Here is a 15,198-nt window from a genome sequence, read left to right as displayed (position 1 = left end):
TGTACTATAGCAATATGATGGTTGAGCAATCAAGTGCAAATCTTTTTTTGGTTTTGCGTTTTGTTTTTTTAATTAATTTTTTATTGATGGATAATTGCTTTACAGAATTTTGTTGTTTTCTGTCAGGAAAAACTCATTTATTTTTCCAAAATCAACACTGAAATCAAGGTACAGGAGACCAAAACATGGGAGAATTAGACGTGACAGGTGCAGGACATACACTGCTTGTGTTCATCTTCCACAGAAAAACTCTCACCATCAAAGATTCCATGTTTGGTTTCCCAAGTTAAAATCTATTAGCTCTCAAAATTCCAAATATTGCTACCCAAATAACAATAAGGCCTTATAAATATTTAAAATAGCCACCATCAGAGGTAGTAAAGGACAATCATTACCATAACAGTGGCATCTCTCAAATTATAGGTTTCAATAGGGAAACATGGTTCGATTTCTTCAAGTTTCATTTACGTGGTATTAATTAATAGACAGCACCTACTGAACCAAGAGAGAGAGACACTTGGAATAAATTACACACACGTTACTCTAGCCAATTTAATCCTCAGAGAACATAACACTTGCTCCACTCTAGCAGGTCAAAAGGTTTTGGGAAGACATCTCTCATTTACCAGACGGCCAGCAAGTGACCGAGAGACAGGCTATCTCATCCACCCTGGTATATCCTCAAGCCTTCATGGTGTCAGCTCATCTAACCTGCCAACTATCCTGGGAGGTGGAAGTTTTCCTCATTTTATTGATGAAGATATTAAGGCTCACAGAGCAAGTTTATTTTTTACACATCAGTGATTAACACTGATAAACTACATATTTGTATTCATTTATTTATTGTCTTCCTTGACTAGAACACAAGCATATTATAGCACATTTACTTGTCCACAGTTGTATCTCCAGTGCTTAGAATCCTGCCTGCACATAGACATTCAATAAATACTTGTGGATAAATTAATAAGGTAATCTGCCCAAAATTATATAGCCAATAAATGAAGGACCTGGGGTTCAATTCCAATGTCTGCTTCCAAAGCCAGCCTACACAAACAATGATCACAGCAATAACACACAGAGTAAAAATGGGCAATAGCTTGAATTAGAGCTCAGAAAGGACCTTACAGGTAAAAGACGTGAAAAAAATTTTAAAGTTGATTTCTCGTAAGCACTTCCCTGAAACCTCTCTTGATTACTGGCTGGTGCACTTATAGCTAGACAAGAATTTGGGTGCTGCCTTCTCCTTACATGCAAGTTCAACAAGACTCCCAAGTAGAACAGAGCAGAGGATGTGCGGTCCATTAAACAGAGCCATGGGAAGCCTTGAATAGCCCCCATTCACAGGAGGCTGAGAAAAGTTGGCACTGCAGTGAAAATACAGTCCAGGTTAAAAACCACAACTAAAAAACAACAACAACAAAAACCCACACGGACTGCAGGAGTAGCCAGGGTCTATACCACAGCCAAGGAGTCTTACACTGAAATGAGGATCTGCACAGGCCCGCTTGTGGCATGTGGCTCTGTGCCCTTCTGGTGGCCTACGACAGTCAATCTAAAATACTCCACAAAATTATAACTTGTAGGGAAGGAGGAGATCATAGTTTTCATCATTCTTTATTGAATACCTTGGTTCCTTTCCTTGAAATTGGGCAAAATATACATTCCTCGATTGAAATGTTCCACTGAAGGACTCCTTAGTTAAAAAAATAATTTATATACATTCTATGTTTTAATTTCTAGGAATATGTTAAATAAGACAGGAAATTTGTATCTCAAGACTTTTTGTTCCCATTTTAATTTAATTCATACTACAATAATTCATTTTTAAAAGGTAAAAGAAACTAAACACTGCTCATTGATACACGAGGGACCCAATCTTGCAACTTTGTCCTACAAAGGAAAAAGCGATAGGCTCAATGTTAATATCTGTTACAAAAACTATCCTTACACTTTAAATATATAAAAATGTATATTTATATGTATGTATTTATTTTCTTATTTCCTCACTTAAACCTCATACAAGGCTGTAAGGTACTATTCTTGATCCTGATTTTATGGATGAAGAAACTGAGACACAAAGAAGTTAGTAAGTAACAAGTAGGGCTGTAAGTAAGTGGTAGGGGCCATGGTCACAAATACAAATTTTGTTTTAATGATGGCTTTAAAAAAGATACTGATGCTGAAAAAATACTGAATTGAGCAAAGAGAGAGAAGCTAGGGTAGATATGAAATTAAAGGGGCAAAAAATGTTTTTTACTACATTAAAATTAAAAATAACCTTGATGAAAGTAATGGGACAAAAGAAATTACTCTTCTTATGGTGCAAATACAGTTCCAAACCCTATGGATTTGAGGACAATGACAAAAGAGTGAAAACTCTGTCTCTGAGCACATGTGTCAAAAATCTAACAAATTTCAAAGACATATAACAGACACTTTGGTCCCCAAATGTGGTGATGATTTCCCTTGGTATAAAGTTCTAGTGTGGTTATGTTAATAAGAACTGGATTATCTGTATCACCTGATACCAAAAGTTTCCCCCTTTCTCTAAAAGTAGCCAGATAAATGCTAAATTTTGAGACCAGGTGAAGCCTGTGGCCAATGTATTTCAGGACTGTTTTGTTCATGCACAGGTAAAAACCAGAAACTTATCAATAGGCTATTTAGGCCTATCAAAATGTTGGACTGTTTGGATGCGTTTCTCACCTTCAAATATCGTATATTTAAATCAAGGCCTGGTGAATGGTTCTAACTGCTGCATATTATTCAAGAGCTAAAAAGTACTTCAACCTAGACATAGAAAGCAGAGACATTACTTTGCCAACAAAAGTCCAGCTAGTCAAAGCTATGGTTTTTCCAGTAGTCATGTATGAATGTGAGAATTGGACTAAAAAGAAAGCTGAGTGCCGAAGAACTGATGCTTCTGAACTGTGGTGTTGGAGAAGACTCTTGAGATTCCCTTGGACCATAAGGAGATCAAACCAGTCAATCCTAAAGGAAATCAATCCTGAATATTCATTGGAAGGACTGATGCTGAAGCTGAAACACCAATACTTTCACCACTTGATGTGAAGAACTGGCTCACTGGAAAAGACCCTGATGCTGGGAAAGACTGAAGGCAGGAGGAGAAGGGGAAGACCGAGGATGAGATGGTTGGATGGCATCACCGACACGATGGAGATGAGTTTGAGTAAGCTCCGGGAATTGGTGATGGACAGGGAAGCCTAGTGTGCTCCAGTCCATGGGGTCGCAAAGAGTCAGACGTGACTGAGCAACTGAACTGAACTGAAAAATACTTCACAATATGTTGTTGCTGTTGGTTAGTCATTAAGTCATGTCTAACTCTTTTTGAGCCCATAGACTGTATCCCACGAGGCTCCTTTGTTCATGGGATTTCCCAAGCAAGAATACTAGAGTGGGATGCCATTTCCTTTTCCTGGGAATATTTCTGACCCAGGGATCGAACCTGAATCTCCTACATTGGTGGGCAGATTCTTTATCACTCAAGTCACCTGGGAAGTCCCACTTTACAATATATTAATTGAAGCACTAACAAACCTGGGCCTCATTCAATCTGGTCTCAAAATGTGATATACGGTGCAAGCTTTTGCCTAGATAAAAAATGATAGCTAAAAATTCATAATCATTTAAGTGCATCTAAAAGGTCTAATGTTCTTCTTCTTTCCAAAAAAGGTATTTTTCTCTAGGTCTGCATTCTTTCAAAGTGTTCTTTAGTTAACTGTAGTGAAATGCAGTAATTTCCTACCAAACTGCATTAATAGAGTCATTTATTAATTTACATTTCTGAAGTAATCTTTCAGATGATAGAAAAATGTTTTCATATTTTTAGGAGATTTTTAGGAGAATGGGTTAATAAGCTAAGACTATTTGGTAAAGAAACTTGAGAATCACAGAAACCTGGTTAACTTTGTCAACTCAGAGGCCTGATGAGTTTCATTTCACAGTATCACAATTTTCAAATGTTGCTAAGAAATGCTTTTTCTATTAAAATATTCATAAGAAAATACAACAAAACACTTTTATTTTTCAAAAACAGCAGAAAATTAGCCACAACAACAAGTTAGCACTGCTAGTATGAGTTTTTTTTTTTTTTAAGATTTTTTAACGTTGTAAGAAAGGTCCATGACTGACCATCTTCTAATTTTTCAGTATCAGAGAAAATACTCACATAAGACTCAAGTATACTCAAATATTCCTCAGAGAATATTTAGAGGTCAATAACAGGAAAAACAGAATCATCTTAGTTTGGCACTTAAGAGTTGAATACATGAAAAGGATTCCCTCCAATTTTTGAATATATGAAAATCAGCAGATGATTCTAAAATTTTATTAAAATTATCTTTTATGAATATGTAACTTTGGTGCAACTTACTTACATTAATTACTCCACTTGTTTCATTTTGTTGCACAAGTTTTCAAAATCCTGGATAAAAAAAAGCTATCATAATACATGGGCTCTGGTTAAGTTATTTAGATGAATAATCAAACAAAACTGGAGATTAGCTGGTATTAAAATGGATGGTAGTAGGGGTATATAGCATGTGAACAGCAGAAAGTGGTTTAAAAACTATTTCTACCAGAAAAAAAATCAAACTGCTGGTTCATCTAGAGCAGTGATTCTCAGATGGGAGGCAATTTTAGTCCCCCAGGAGACTTTGGCAATGTCTGGAGATATTTTTGGTTGTCACAACTTGGTTTCTAAAGAGCAGAGGCCAGGTCTGCTGTTGAACATTCTACAACATAACTGATAGTCTCACATGACAAAGGACTACCAGGCAGCCCAACATGTCAATAGTGCCAAGGATGAGAAACCTGAATTTAGAGACTGTACTATGTATTTATAGGACTTATTTCATAGGATTATTATGAAGTTTAAATATAAACATTTAACATGTAAAAAGCTAAGTATACTCTCCGGCACAACTATGTGCACAATATGCATCAGTTATTATTATTATCAGTATTATTATTGTTATCCACATAATACAGAAATTTTTGGCTTTAGTGAAAGCTAGAACAGATGTAATTCTATTTTACCTGCCACAGTGTAAAAACATTAACAATAACTTTTAAGAAGTTGGAAAAACATTATTTTAAAAAAAGAATACAGCAAACAAGCTTCATGAGTGACTATGCAGACCCCAGGTTTACATAAACAAAACATGTGAATGTACAGTTATTTGGGATTAAAAAAAATTTAGTTCTAGTTTTTATTTACGGTAAGAACAACAGTACAACATATCTCAATACTTCACTTCTTTCTTCCCTAGGAAGAATTCCCAGGAACATCAACTGATTTTATTTACAGTTAACAAAATATTTTTTAGTAGCCACAATGTTAAAGTTAGAACCATTCTGTTTAAAGTCAAGTACTTCCCTTGGTAATTTCTATCATATCAGCTAATATGACAGCAATAACTAAACATTGTTAGCTTATGTAACTACATTACAACTGCTTTTCCTTCCCAGATACCATGTTGTTATATCTGTCACTTCTTCAGGCTCCTTTCTATTGTTACTCTAGCAAAAAGTTTTTCTGAAGAAGTAAAGCCTTTACTTATAAAGACAGGTGGCAGCCCTCAGTAGAAAAGTGCTAACATTTTCTCACCAGTTCTTGAAAATACCAAAGAATTTTCAAATTAAGAGTCTCTCAATTTAATTCATGAAATCTTGAGGCAAAATATCAGCCCAGAAATAATAAATGAATTTTACAGACAATTCACTTTAAGAAAATCATAGGAAATTTTTAAATGTACTCTATTCTTTTGCTCAGAAAAAATGCTTATGACTTTAAGGTTGGAGAATTTAAGCAAACACTCAGTGGTTTTGGAAATGTAGTTTCCATGGCAACCAACATGGTCTTCTTTATATAGCATTATAAACAGATGGTAAAGAGTGGTCATGTTTGTTTCTTTGCCAGTATATCAATAAAACTGATGTAATACAGTATTGAATACACTTGAACTATTTTATAAATTTAATATACTAACTATGAGATCTAGTAATTTAGACAGATGAATATAATTAACTAGTATCTGGGTGGGTTTTTTTTTTCCTTTTTAATAAACACATGAGGATCTTGAACAGTGAAGTCACTATACTCCACAGAGTCAACAGTGTTTCTTGGCAAGACTTTGTGCAAATGTTTTCTCAGCACTTGCCATGCAGGGCATATCACCACAAATATGAATCTGATGAGGAGAAAATAATGCATTGAAATAATAAAAGTGGAACTACATCTGTAAATATATTCCTTGGCCATCTTTTTTTAAAGAACACATGAGAAATTAAGAAGCACAAAGAGTTTCTTTACAATAAACAATAGGCTGTAGAGCAAATAGCAAAACTGTTGTTTAAAAATCAGCTCCCTTTCATGTACAAAGTAATGCCTTCAGAAATGCAGGTGCTCTGAACTCCACTGATTTAACTGTAGTTACCCGCTAGGTACTATTTGCTAAAAAACTAATAAGCCAAGAAACCATAAATGTGATTAGTCTGGCAGTAAAAGTTTGAACAGCCAATTCCTACATGAATCATCAACACATTTGGGGCAGTGACTGTCTGGAAGGCAGTCAGTCAGAAGAGGCCATACATGAGGCCGGGGCTTCACAGGGGCATTGGCATTCCTTGCTAACAGGCCCATCTTAGAGGCTTCTACATATTTTCCAAACAAGGCAAGGAATGCTTACACTAAGAAAACTGGGGATAATACTTACTATTTTAAATTATATAAATGGCTATTTTTTAAAATTTATTTTAATTGGAGGTTAATTACAATATCGTATTGGTTTTGCCATACATGGACATGAATCTGCCACAGGTATACACGTGTTCCCCATCCTGAACCCCCCTGCCTCCTCCCTCCCCATACCATCCCTCTGGGTCATCCCAGTGTACCAGCCCCAAGCATCCAGTATCATGCATCAAACCTGGACTGGTGATTCATTTCATATATGATATTATACATGTTTCAATGCCATTCTCCCAAATCATCCCACCCTTTCCCTCGCCCACAGAGTCCAAAAGCCTGTTCTATACATAAATGGCTAGTTTAATTATACTTATAAAATAACATTTGGTAAATGGTATCTCTGCTACATTTTCCTTCTCATGTATCTATCCTTAAATTTGATAAATTTTATCATTTATAAATTCTTCCTATGGTTCTCACATCATAGCAAGTTTATTGGAAATGAGCTATTTCATTTTACAGAACAACCCATGATGGAAATACAGAAAAGGGTATGCATATTTATGAAAGGAATGAATTTTGAATGATGCACCATGGTTTAAATGAAAAACAAAAAAAATTAAAAACTTTTTAAAACTGGTAGAAACTGTCCCCATTATATTTGAGTCAAAACTAGGAAAAATTTTTTAAATTATATATCTTGGATAAGCTACAGTGAACTCCACAGTCTATTAAAAACTGTTCCCATTATACAATTCTGGAGAATTATTTAAATCTGGAGAACTCAGGAAAAGAGCCTCTTTTCTCATATGAAGCTGGAGAGTCTCCAACAAGGTACCAAGCTCATCTAGCCAAAAAACATGCCTACCTACAGGGAGGGATCACTATCTGAGTGACAATATAATCAGAAGCTCTTTTCAAAGGATTTTCAGTTTGCCTTCTATAGTACATGTAGTGCGGGAGAGTACCTGCAAAGTTTTAGATATAACAATACCCATATTCTAGCATATGCCAATTTACAGCCAGAAGCTCCAGGGGTGGGGCTCAGGCATTGGTAGATTAAAAACACTCCTCAGGTATTATTTTAATATGCAACCAACATTAAAAACACACACACCACCCCAGTGTGTGTTTGTGTGTGTTTAGTCACTCAGCCGTGTCCAACTCTTTGCAACCCCTTGGACTGTAGCCCGCCAGGCTCTTCTGCAGCCCTCCAGGCAAGAATATTGGAGTGGGCTGCCATTTCTTCCTCCAGAGTATCTTCCGGACTCAGGGATCAAACCTGCATCTCTTGTGTATTCTGCATTGGTAGGCAGATTCTTTACTACTACCACCACCTGGAAAGCAGAGACTGTGATTCACATTTCTCTTTACTCATGGTGAGAAAGAAATCTCAAATCACCACTCTCATTTTCAGTATACAGTTTAGAGTTATATTTCCTATCCACAGATAGGAACAAGACTAAAGAACAGGCATTGCTGGACTGATTGATTTGATGCGGTAAATTTTATTATGAAGGAGTTCAACGAAACACAAAACCAAGGTGTAAAAAAACATTTCCCAAGAACTATCCCAGATAGTAATGTTTATCTCTTAAAAAGACTATCATTATGAAGAAGACTTTTGAATGGTGATTTTATTTTCACTCTTTTTGGCACATACCCTATGTCTGAGCTAGTTACAATGTATTCTCCATCTTCAAAAGTCAGAAAATAAGTGCCTTCTGGATGTCTAGTGCACTTAACACATTTTCTGAAGAACTGATTTAAATGATCAGCAGTGTAATTCTCACTTGTTACTTCAAAGATAAGATACTCTCTGTTTCAAGAATGACCTTTAAACTATCACCAATGGCAGTGAAAATTCAGGTGTTTGAAGAAGGAAAAGCTGCCCAAGAATGATGCCATTTACCTTCCTCTGAGCATATTATATATATATATATATATATATATATATATATATATATACACACATACACACACACACACACACACAATTTAAAGAAATGTGTTACTAAGCTATCCCCCAAAGAAAGTAGCAATGAAAGCCATGAATCTCAAATATTATTTCAAGCCAGATACTCATAGTAAAATTTTACCATGTAGAAAAATGCAAAGGTCTGGTAGATTGTGATAGTAATTCTTTATATATATTCTTTTTTCTTTTCAAAGTATTTGTAAGAAGACTAATTACTTATTGCTTGCTATGAAATATCAAACAGAAATAAAACTACTACCAACTCTCTGAACTGTCAGTGATAGTAAATAGGGAGAGAAGTGCAGTTAAGTACTCTCAGAGGACAAACCATGATAATACAAGGGCCTTGGAGTCTATTTCTACATTTTTGTTTGTTTCTTACATTTCCACAGGCTATTAAAATTTCCACAAGTCATTTATTCTTTCCTTGAGGAACTTTATTTGGCTATTTGTGTGTCTGGTGCTATTAACTCATCATAATTTTATATCAAATCCTCATAATATAACATAATTGAGGTTTAATTCCCCCCAAAATTCAAAACACACAAAACAGGAAAAAATATCACCCTAATGCATTTGGGAAGAAACAACCTATTAAAGGGAATATGTGTGTCTGGCAGAATTCTAGAGATGACAGAAAACAAGAGGAAACAACATTTCTTAATGTTATTTAAACACACACACAGGAGACAAGGAGATGTACTAGGACAGAGAATCAACAGGAACTCTAGTCTTCCTGCACATAGAATAGAGCTTCATTAACAACAAAGGAACAGGTGTCTTGGGACCCATTTATACAGGCTATTAACTGTTATGAGCTGCTGGTATCCAAATTTATTTTAGTACTGATTAAAAATAAATACGACTTTAAATTCAATCTATTAGCATGTGAAAGCAATGCCTAGCTTTCCAGAGTCTAATTTAACACAAAGGTATTTTTTTACGGTCCTGATCATAGAGGATATCAAAGTTCATATACATTATTTCCTAAGTCCCCAAATAAAAACCTTCATACTAAATCTCCTTTGAATGCAAAATACTGATGAGTGGCCTTTTGTCTTGACTCTTGAGAGTCTCTTGGACTGCAAGATCCAACCAGTCCATCCTAAAGGAGATCAGTCCTGGGTGTTCATTGGAAGGACTGATGTTGAAGCTGAAACTTCAATACTTTGGCCACCTCATGTGAAGAAACCCTGATGCTGGGAAAGATTGAGGGCAGGAGGAGAAGGGGACGACAGAGGATGAGATGGTTGGATGGCATCACCGACTCAATGGACATGAGTTTGGGTGAACTCCCAGGAGTTGGTGATGGGCAGGGAGGCCTGGCGTGCTGCGATTCATGGGGTCGCAAAGAGTCAGACACGACTGAGCGACTGAACTGAACTGAACTGAATAAGAGCAAATAAGAGCTTTGTTTACCAAGAACTAAATTTTTATCCAAACTTAAATAATGAAACAAACATGCAGTTTGGGAGAAAAGTGAAAGTGAAGTCTTCAGTCATGGCCGATTCTTTGCAACCCCGTGGACTGTAGCCTGCCAGGCTCCTCTGTCCATGGGGATTCTCCAGGCAAGGATACTGGAGCAGGCTGCCACTTCCTTCTCCAGGGAAACTGGAAGAGGGACTCACGTACACTCCCACTCTATTCAGTGCATTTCACATTATATTCTACTTACTTTGAAAAACATGAATAGCAATGGTTATCTTCTGATAATTTTTACTGTCTCATCTATAAATACTGATTAATAACCTAAATACTTGGGCATTTATGAGGAATCAGTTGTACATCTTAATAAAGATACTTAGAATGTTAAGAGTTGGAACTGCAGCAGGAACAAAGTTTGATACATATTTTACGTATAAGGAAATAAATACAGTGAGGCTTATTTGCCTAAATAGCGATATGTGACAACATAAACTGTCAAAATACTTTTATACTGTAAAATTAGTAATACTAATATCTATCTCCCAAAGATGTTATGAAAATTCAATGTGTTACTGATCTTGATGTTATTTCAAACTATTACATTTACCTATGTCTAGCTTTTTCAAAAAAACTTGGTGTATTCCCTTACGTATGTTCTAATAGTGATATTATTTCTACTTGTTGCAGAAATATTAAGTGATTGTGCTTTTTGTGCCATACTCTGTGGAGCATAAAGATGTTTCAGCATGATCTATATCCACAAGAATCCAGTAATAGCCACTGCAGAAATGAAATGGTGAAAAATTTGAGCGATTGATGAATAAGTCAAAGATTGAATTATGATTCTCAAAAAATGTTAGGTAGAGAGTTAGGCATGAGCAACCAGGTGTGGCCTAGCTGAAAAGGATGCAAACTGATCTCTGAACCCCACCCCAGACACACCTAGGAAAGCTCACAGATATGCTACAAAAATAAGCACTGGGACTTTTCCAACTCCTGCACATGCACCCTGGGTGCACCATGGATACAAACCAACCACAGGGGCTTCTCCAACACCAGCAAATGTGTCTTAGGCACACAGTGGACACAAACTAACCACAGGGGCCTCCTCAAGTAAACTTAGGCAGTTAAGAGACCATTAAGGGTTTATAAATATCCTATACATATATATATACATATGATCATAATAGACTTAGTTATGGGAAGACATGTGCAATACAGTCTGTTGCTATATAAATTGCAGTGGCTAATGGGCCTTGAGCATATGTCCATTTGCCTTCCCTTTCTTGATTGGTGGCAGATACAAGCCCTGTTTTTCCCAGGGCACAACTGTAAGGAGGAGACAGGAAGTATAAAAAAGAGGGAAGCCAAGAGGGACAATGACTCCTTCAGGATCAGCCTGCTCCCATGTATCTGGAATGACTATTTAATAAAAGTTGTATCTGCTTGAGCTATAACTGAGCTGTAACTTATCTGTTGTTTTAATAAACTCTTTAGTCCATCATTCCAAATCTTTGCTGTGTTGAGACAAGAACAGAGGAAATAAACCAACCTGACAAAAACATGGTGGCATTTTAAATGGAAATAATTTCAAACTGGCATTTTGAGCTGGAAAATTCTTTCCTGTAAGGGTTTGCGCACTGTAGGCTGTTTAGTAGCATCCCTAGCTTCTACCCACTAGATGCCAGTAGCACCCCCAAGCTGAAACTACTCAAACCATCTTCGGACAATGCCAAATGTCCTGAGGGGGCAAAATCATCCTAATTTGAGAACAATGGATAAAGCAGACTAATACACCTTATGCTTCTTTTCAAGCTAGTGACATGTACTAAATATTGTGTACAGACAAAGCAATTCTGAAGCTTTAGTATTCTAAAGCTGTATCAAAAGATAGCTCTGGTTCTAAGGCATCAAGCATCAGGGTATTGAATAGAGGAGTAAAAGCACAAATGCAACATCAAGGTGTGTCCTGGGTTCGGATACTACCGTTATCTGCCACTCATTTCCCAAAGTCCAAAGAAATATGAATAGGTCCATACTGCTGCTAAGAGGTTATCTTTCATTATATTCAGTTCAGTTCAGTTCAGTCGTGTCCGACTCTGCGACCCCATGAATCGCAGCACACCAGGCCTCCCTGTCCATCACCAACTCCAGTTCACTCAGACTCACGTCCATCGAGTTGGTGATGCCATCCACCCATCTCATCCTCTGTCGTCCCCTTCTCCTCCAGCCCCCAATCCCTCCCAGCATCAGGGTCTTTTCCAATGAGGCAACTCTTCGCATGAGGTGGCCAAAGTATTGGAGTTTCAGCTTTAGCATCATTCTCTCCAAAGAAATCCCAGGGGTGATCTCCTTCAGAATGGACTGGTTGGATCTCCTTACAGTCCAAGGGACTCTCAAGAGTCTTCTCCAACACCACAGTTCAAAAGCATCAATTCTTTGGCGCTCACTTTTCTTCACAGTCCACTCTCACATCCATACATGACCACTGGAAAAACCATAGCCTTGACTAGACGGACCTTTGTTGGCAAAGTATTATCTCTGCTTTTCAATATGCTATCTACGGTGGTAATAACTTTTATTCCAAGGAGTAAGTGTCCTTTAAATCCATGGGTGTAGTCACCATCTGCATTGATTTTGGAGCCCCCCAAAATAAAGTCTGACACTATTTCCACTTTTTCCCCATCTATTTCCCATGAAGTGATGGGACCGGATGCCATGATCGTCATTTTCCGAATGTTGAGCTTTAAGCCAACTTTTTCACTCTCCTCTTTCACTTTCACCTAGAGGCGTCTTAGTTCCTCTTCACTTTCTGCCATAAGGGTGGCATCATCTGCATATCTGAGGTGATTGATATTATATCCCGGCAATCTTGATTCCAGCTTGTGCTTCTTCCAGCCCAGCGTTTCTCATGATGTACTCTGCATATAAGTTAAATAAGCAGGGTGACAATACACAGCCTTGATGTACTCCGTTTCCTATTTGGAATCAGTCTGTTGTTCCATGTCCAGTTCTAACTGTTGCTCCCTGACCTGCATACAGATTTCTCAAGAGGCAGATCAGGTGGTCTGGCATTCCCATCTCTTTCAGAATTTTCCACAGTTTCTTGTGGTCCACACAGTCAAAGGCTTTGGCATAGTCAATAAAGCAGAAAGAGATGTTTTTTTGGAACTCTCTTGCTTTTTCGATGATCCAGCGGATGTTGGCAATTTGATCTCTAGTTCCTCTGCCTTTTCTAAAACCAGCTTGAACATCTGGGAGTTCATGGTTCATGTATTGCTGAAGCCTGGCTTGGAGAATTTTGAGCATTACTTTACTAGCATGTGAGATGAGTGCAATTGTGCGGTAGTTTGAGCATTCTTTGGCATTGCCTTTCTTTGGGATTGGAATGAAAACTGACCTTTTCCAGTCCTGTGGCCACTGCTGAGTTTTCCAAATTTGCTGGCATATTGAGTGCAGCACTTTCACAGCATCATCTTTCAGGATTTGAAAGAGCTCAACTGGAATTCCATCACCTCCACTAGCTTTGCTCGTAGTGATGCTTTCTAAGGCCCACTTGACTTCACATTCCAGGATGTCTAGCTCTAGGTGACTGATCACACCATCATGATTATCCGGGTCATGAAGATCTTTTTTGTACAGTTCTTCTGTGTATTCTTGCCACCTCTTCTTAATATCTTCTGCTTCTGTTAGGTCCATACCATTTCTGTCCTTTATTGAGCCCATCTTTGCATGAAATGTTCCCTTGGTATCTCTCATGTTCTTGAAGACATCTCTACTCTTTCCCATTCTGTTCTTTTCCTCTATTTCTTTGCATTGATTGCTGAGGAAGGCTTTCTTATCTCTCCTTGCTATTCTTTGGAACTCTGCATTCAGATGCTTATATCTTTCCTTTTCTCCTTTGCTTTTCGCTTCGCTTCTTTTCACAGCTATTTGTAAGGCCTCCTCAGACAGCCATTTTGCTTTTTTGCATTTCTTTTCCATGGGGATGGTCTTGATCCCTTTCTCCTGTGCAATGTCATGAACCTCCATCTATAGTTCATCAGGCACTCTGTCTATCAGATCTAGTCCCTTAAATCTATTTCTCACTTCCACTGTATAATCACAAGGGATTTGATTTAGGTCATACCTGAATGGTCTAGTGGTTTTCCCCACTCTATTCAATTTAAGTCTGAATTTGGCCATAAGGAGTTCATCATCTGAGCCTCAGACAGCTTCCGGTCTTGTTTTTGTTGACTGTATAGCGCTTCTCCATCTTTGGCTGCAAAGAATATAATCAATCTGATTTCGGTGTTGACCACCTGGTGATGTCCATGTGTAGAGTCTTCTCTTGTGTTGTTGGCAGAGGGTGTTTGCTATGACCACTGCGTTCTCTTGGCAAAACGCTATTAGCTTTTGCCCTGCTTCATTCTGCATTCCAAGGCCAAATTTGCCTGTTACTCCGGGTGTTTCTTGACTTCCTACTTTTGCATTCCAGTCCCCTATAATGAAAGGACATCTTTTTTGGGTGTTAGTTCTAAAAGGTCTTGTAGGTCTTCATAGAACCGTTCAACTTCAGCTTCTTCAGCGTTACTGGCTGGGGCATAGACTTGGATTACTGTGATATTGAATGGTTTGCCTTGGAAACAAACAGAGATCATTCTGTCGTTTTTGAGATTGCATCCAAGTACTGAATTTTGGACTCTTTTGTTGACTATGATGGCTACTCCATTTCTTCTAAGGGATTCCTGCCCACAGTATTAGACATAATGATCATCTGAGTTAAATTAACCCATTGCAGTCCATTTAGTTCGCTGATTCCTAGGATGTCGACATTCACCCTTGCCATCTCCTGTTTGACCACTTCCAATTTGCCTTGATTCATGGACCTGACATTCCAGGTTCCTATGCAATATTGCTCTTTAAAGCATCGGACCTTGCTTCTATCAACAGTCACATCCACAGCTGGGTATTGTTTTTGCTTTGGCTCCATCCCTTCATTCTTTCTGGAGTTATTTCTCCACTGATCTCCAGTAGCATATTGGGCACCTACTGACCTGGGGAGTTCCTCTTTCAGTATCCTGTCATTTTGCCTTTTCATACT

General features: G+C 37.7%; 1 protein-coding gene across 8 annotated transcripts in view; it reads right to left on the bottom strand.

The window, feature by feature from the left end:
• PDSS2 (decaprenyl diphosphate synthase subunit 2) overlaps positions 1 to 15,198 on the bottom strand; it is a 311,640-nt gene that overhangs the window by 212,698 nt on the left and 83,744 nt on the right. The window lies entirely within an intron of this gene.

Source organism: Ovis aries, chromosome 8 (genome assembly GCF_016772045.2).
Source record: "Ovis aries strain OAR_USU_Benz2616 breed Rambouillet chromosome 8, ARS-UI_Ramb_v3.0, whole genome shotgun sequence".
NCBI classification, from domain to species: domain Eukaryota; kingdom Metazoa; phylum Chordata; class Mammalia; order Artiodactyla; family Bovidae; genus Ovis; species Ovis aries.
The sequence above is the reverse complement of the archived record's forward strand: the minus strand, read 5'-3'. Positions and strand labels throughout refer to the sequence as shown.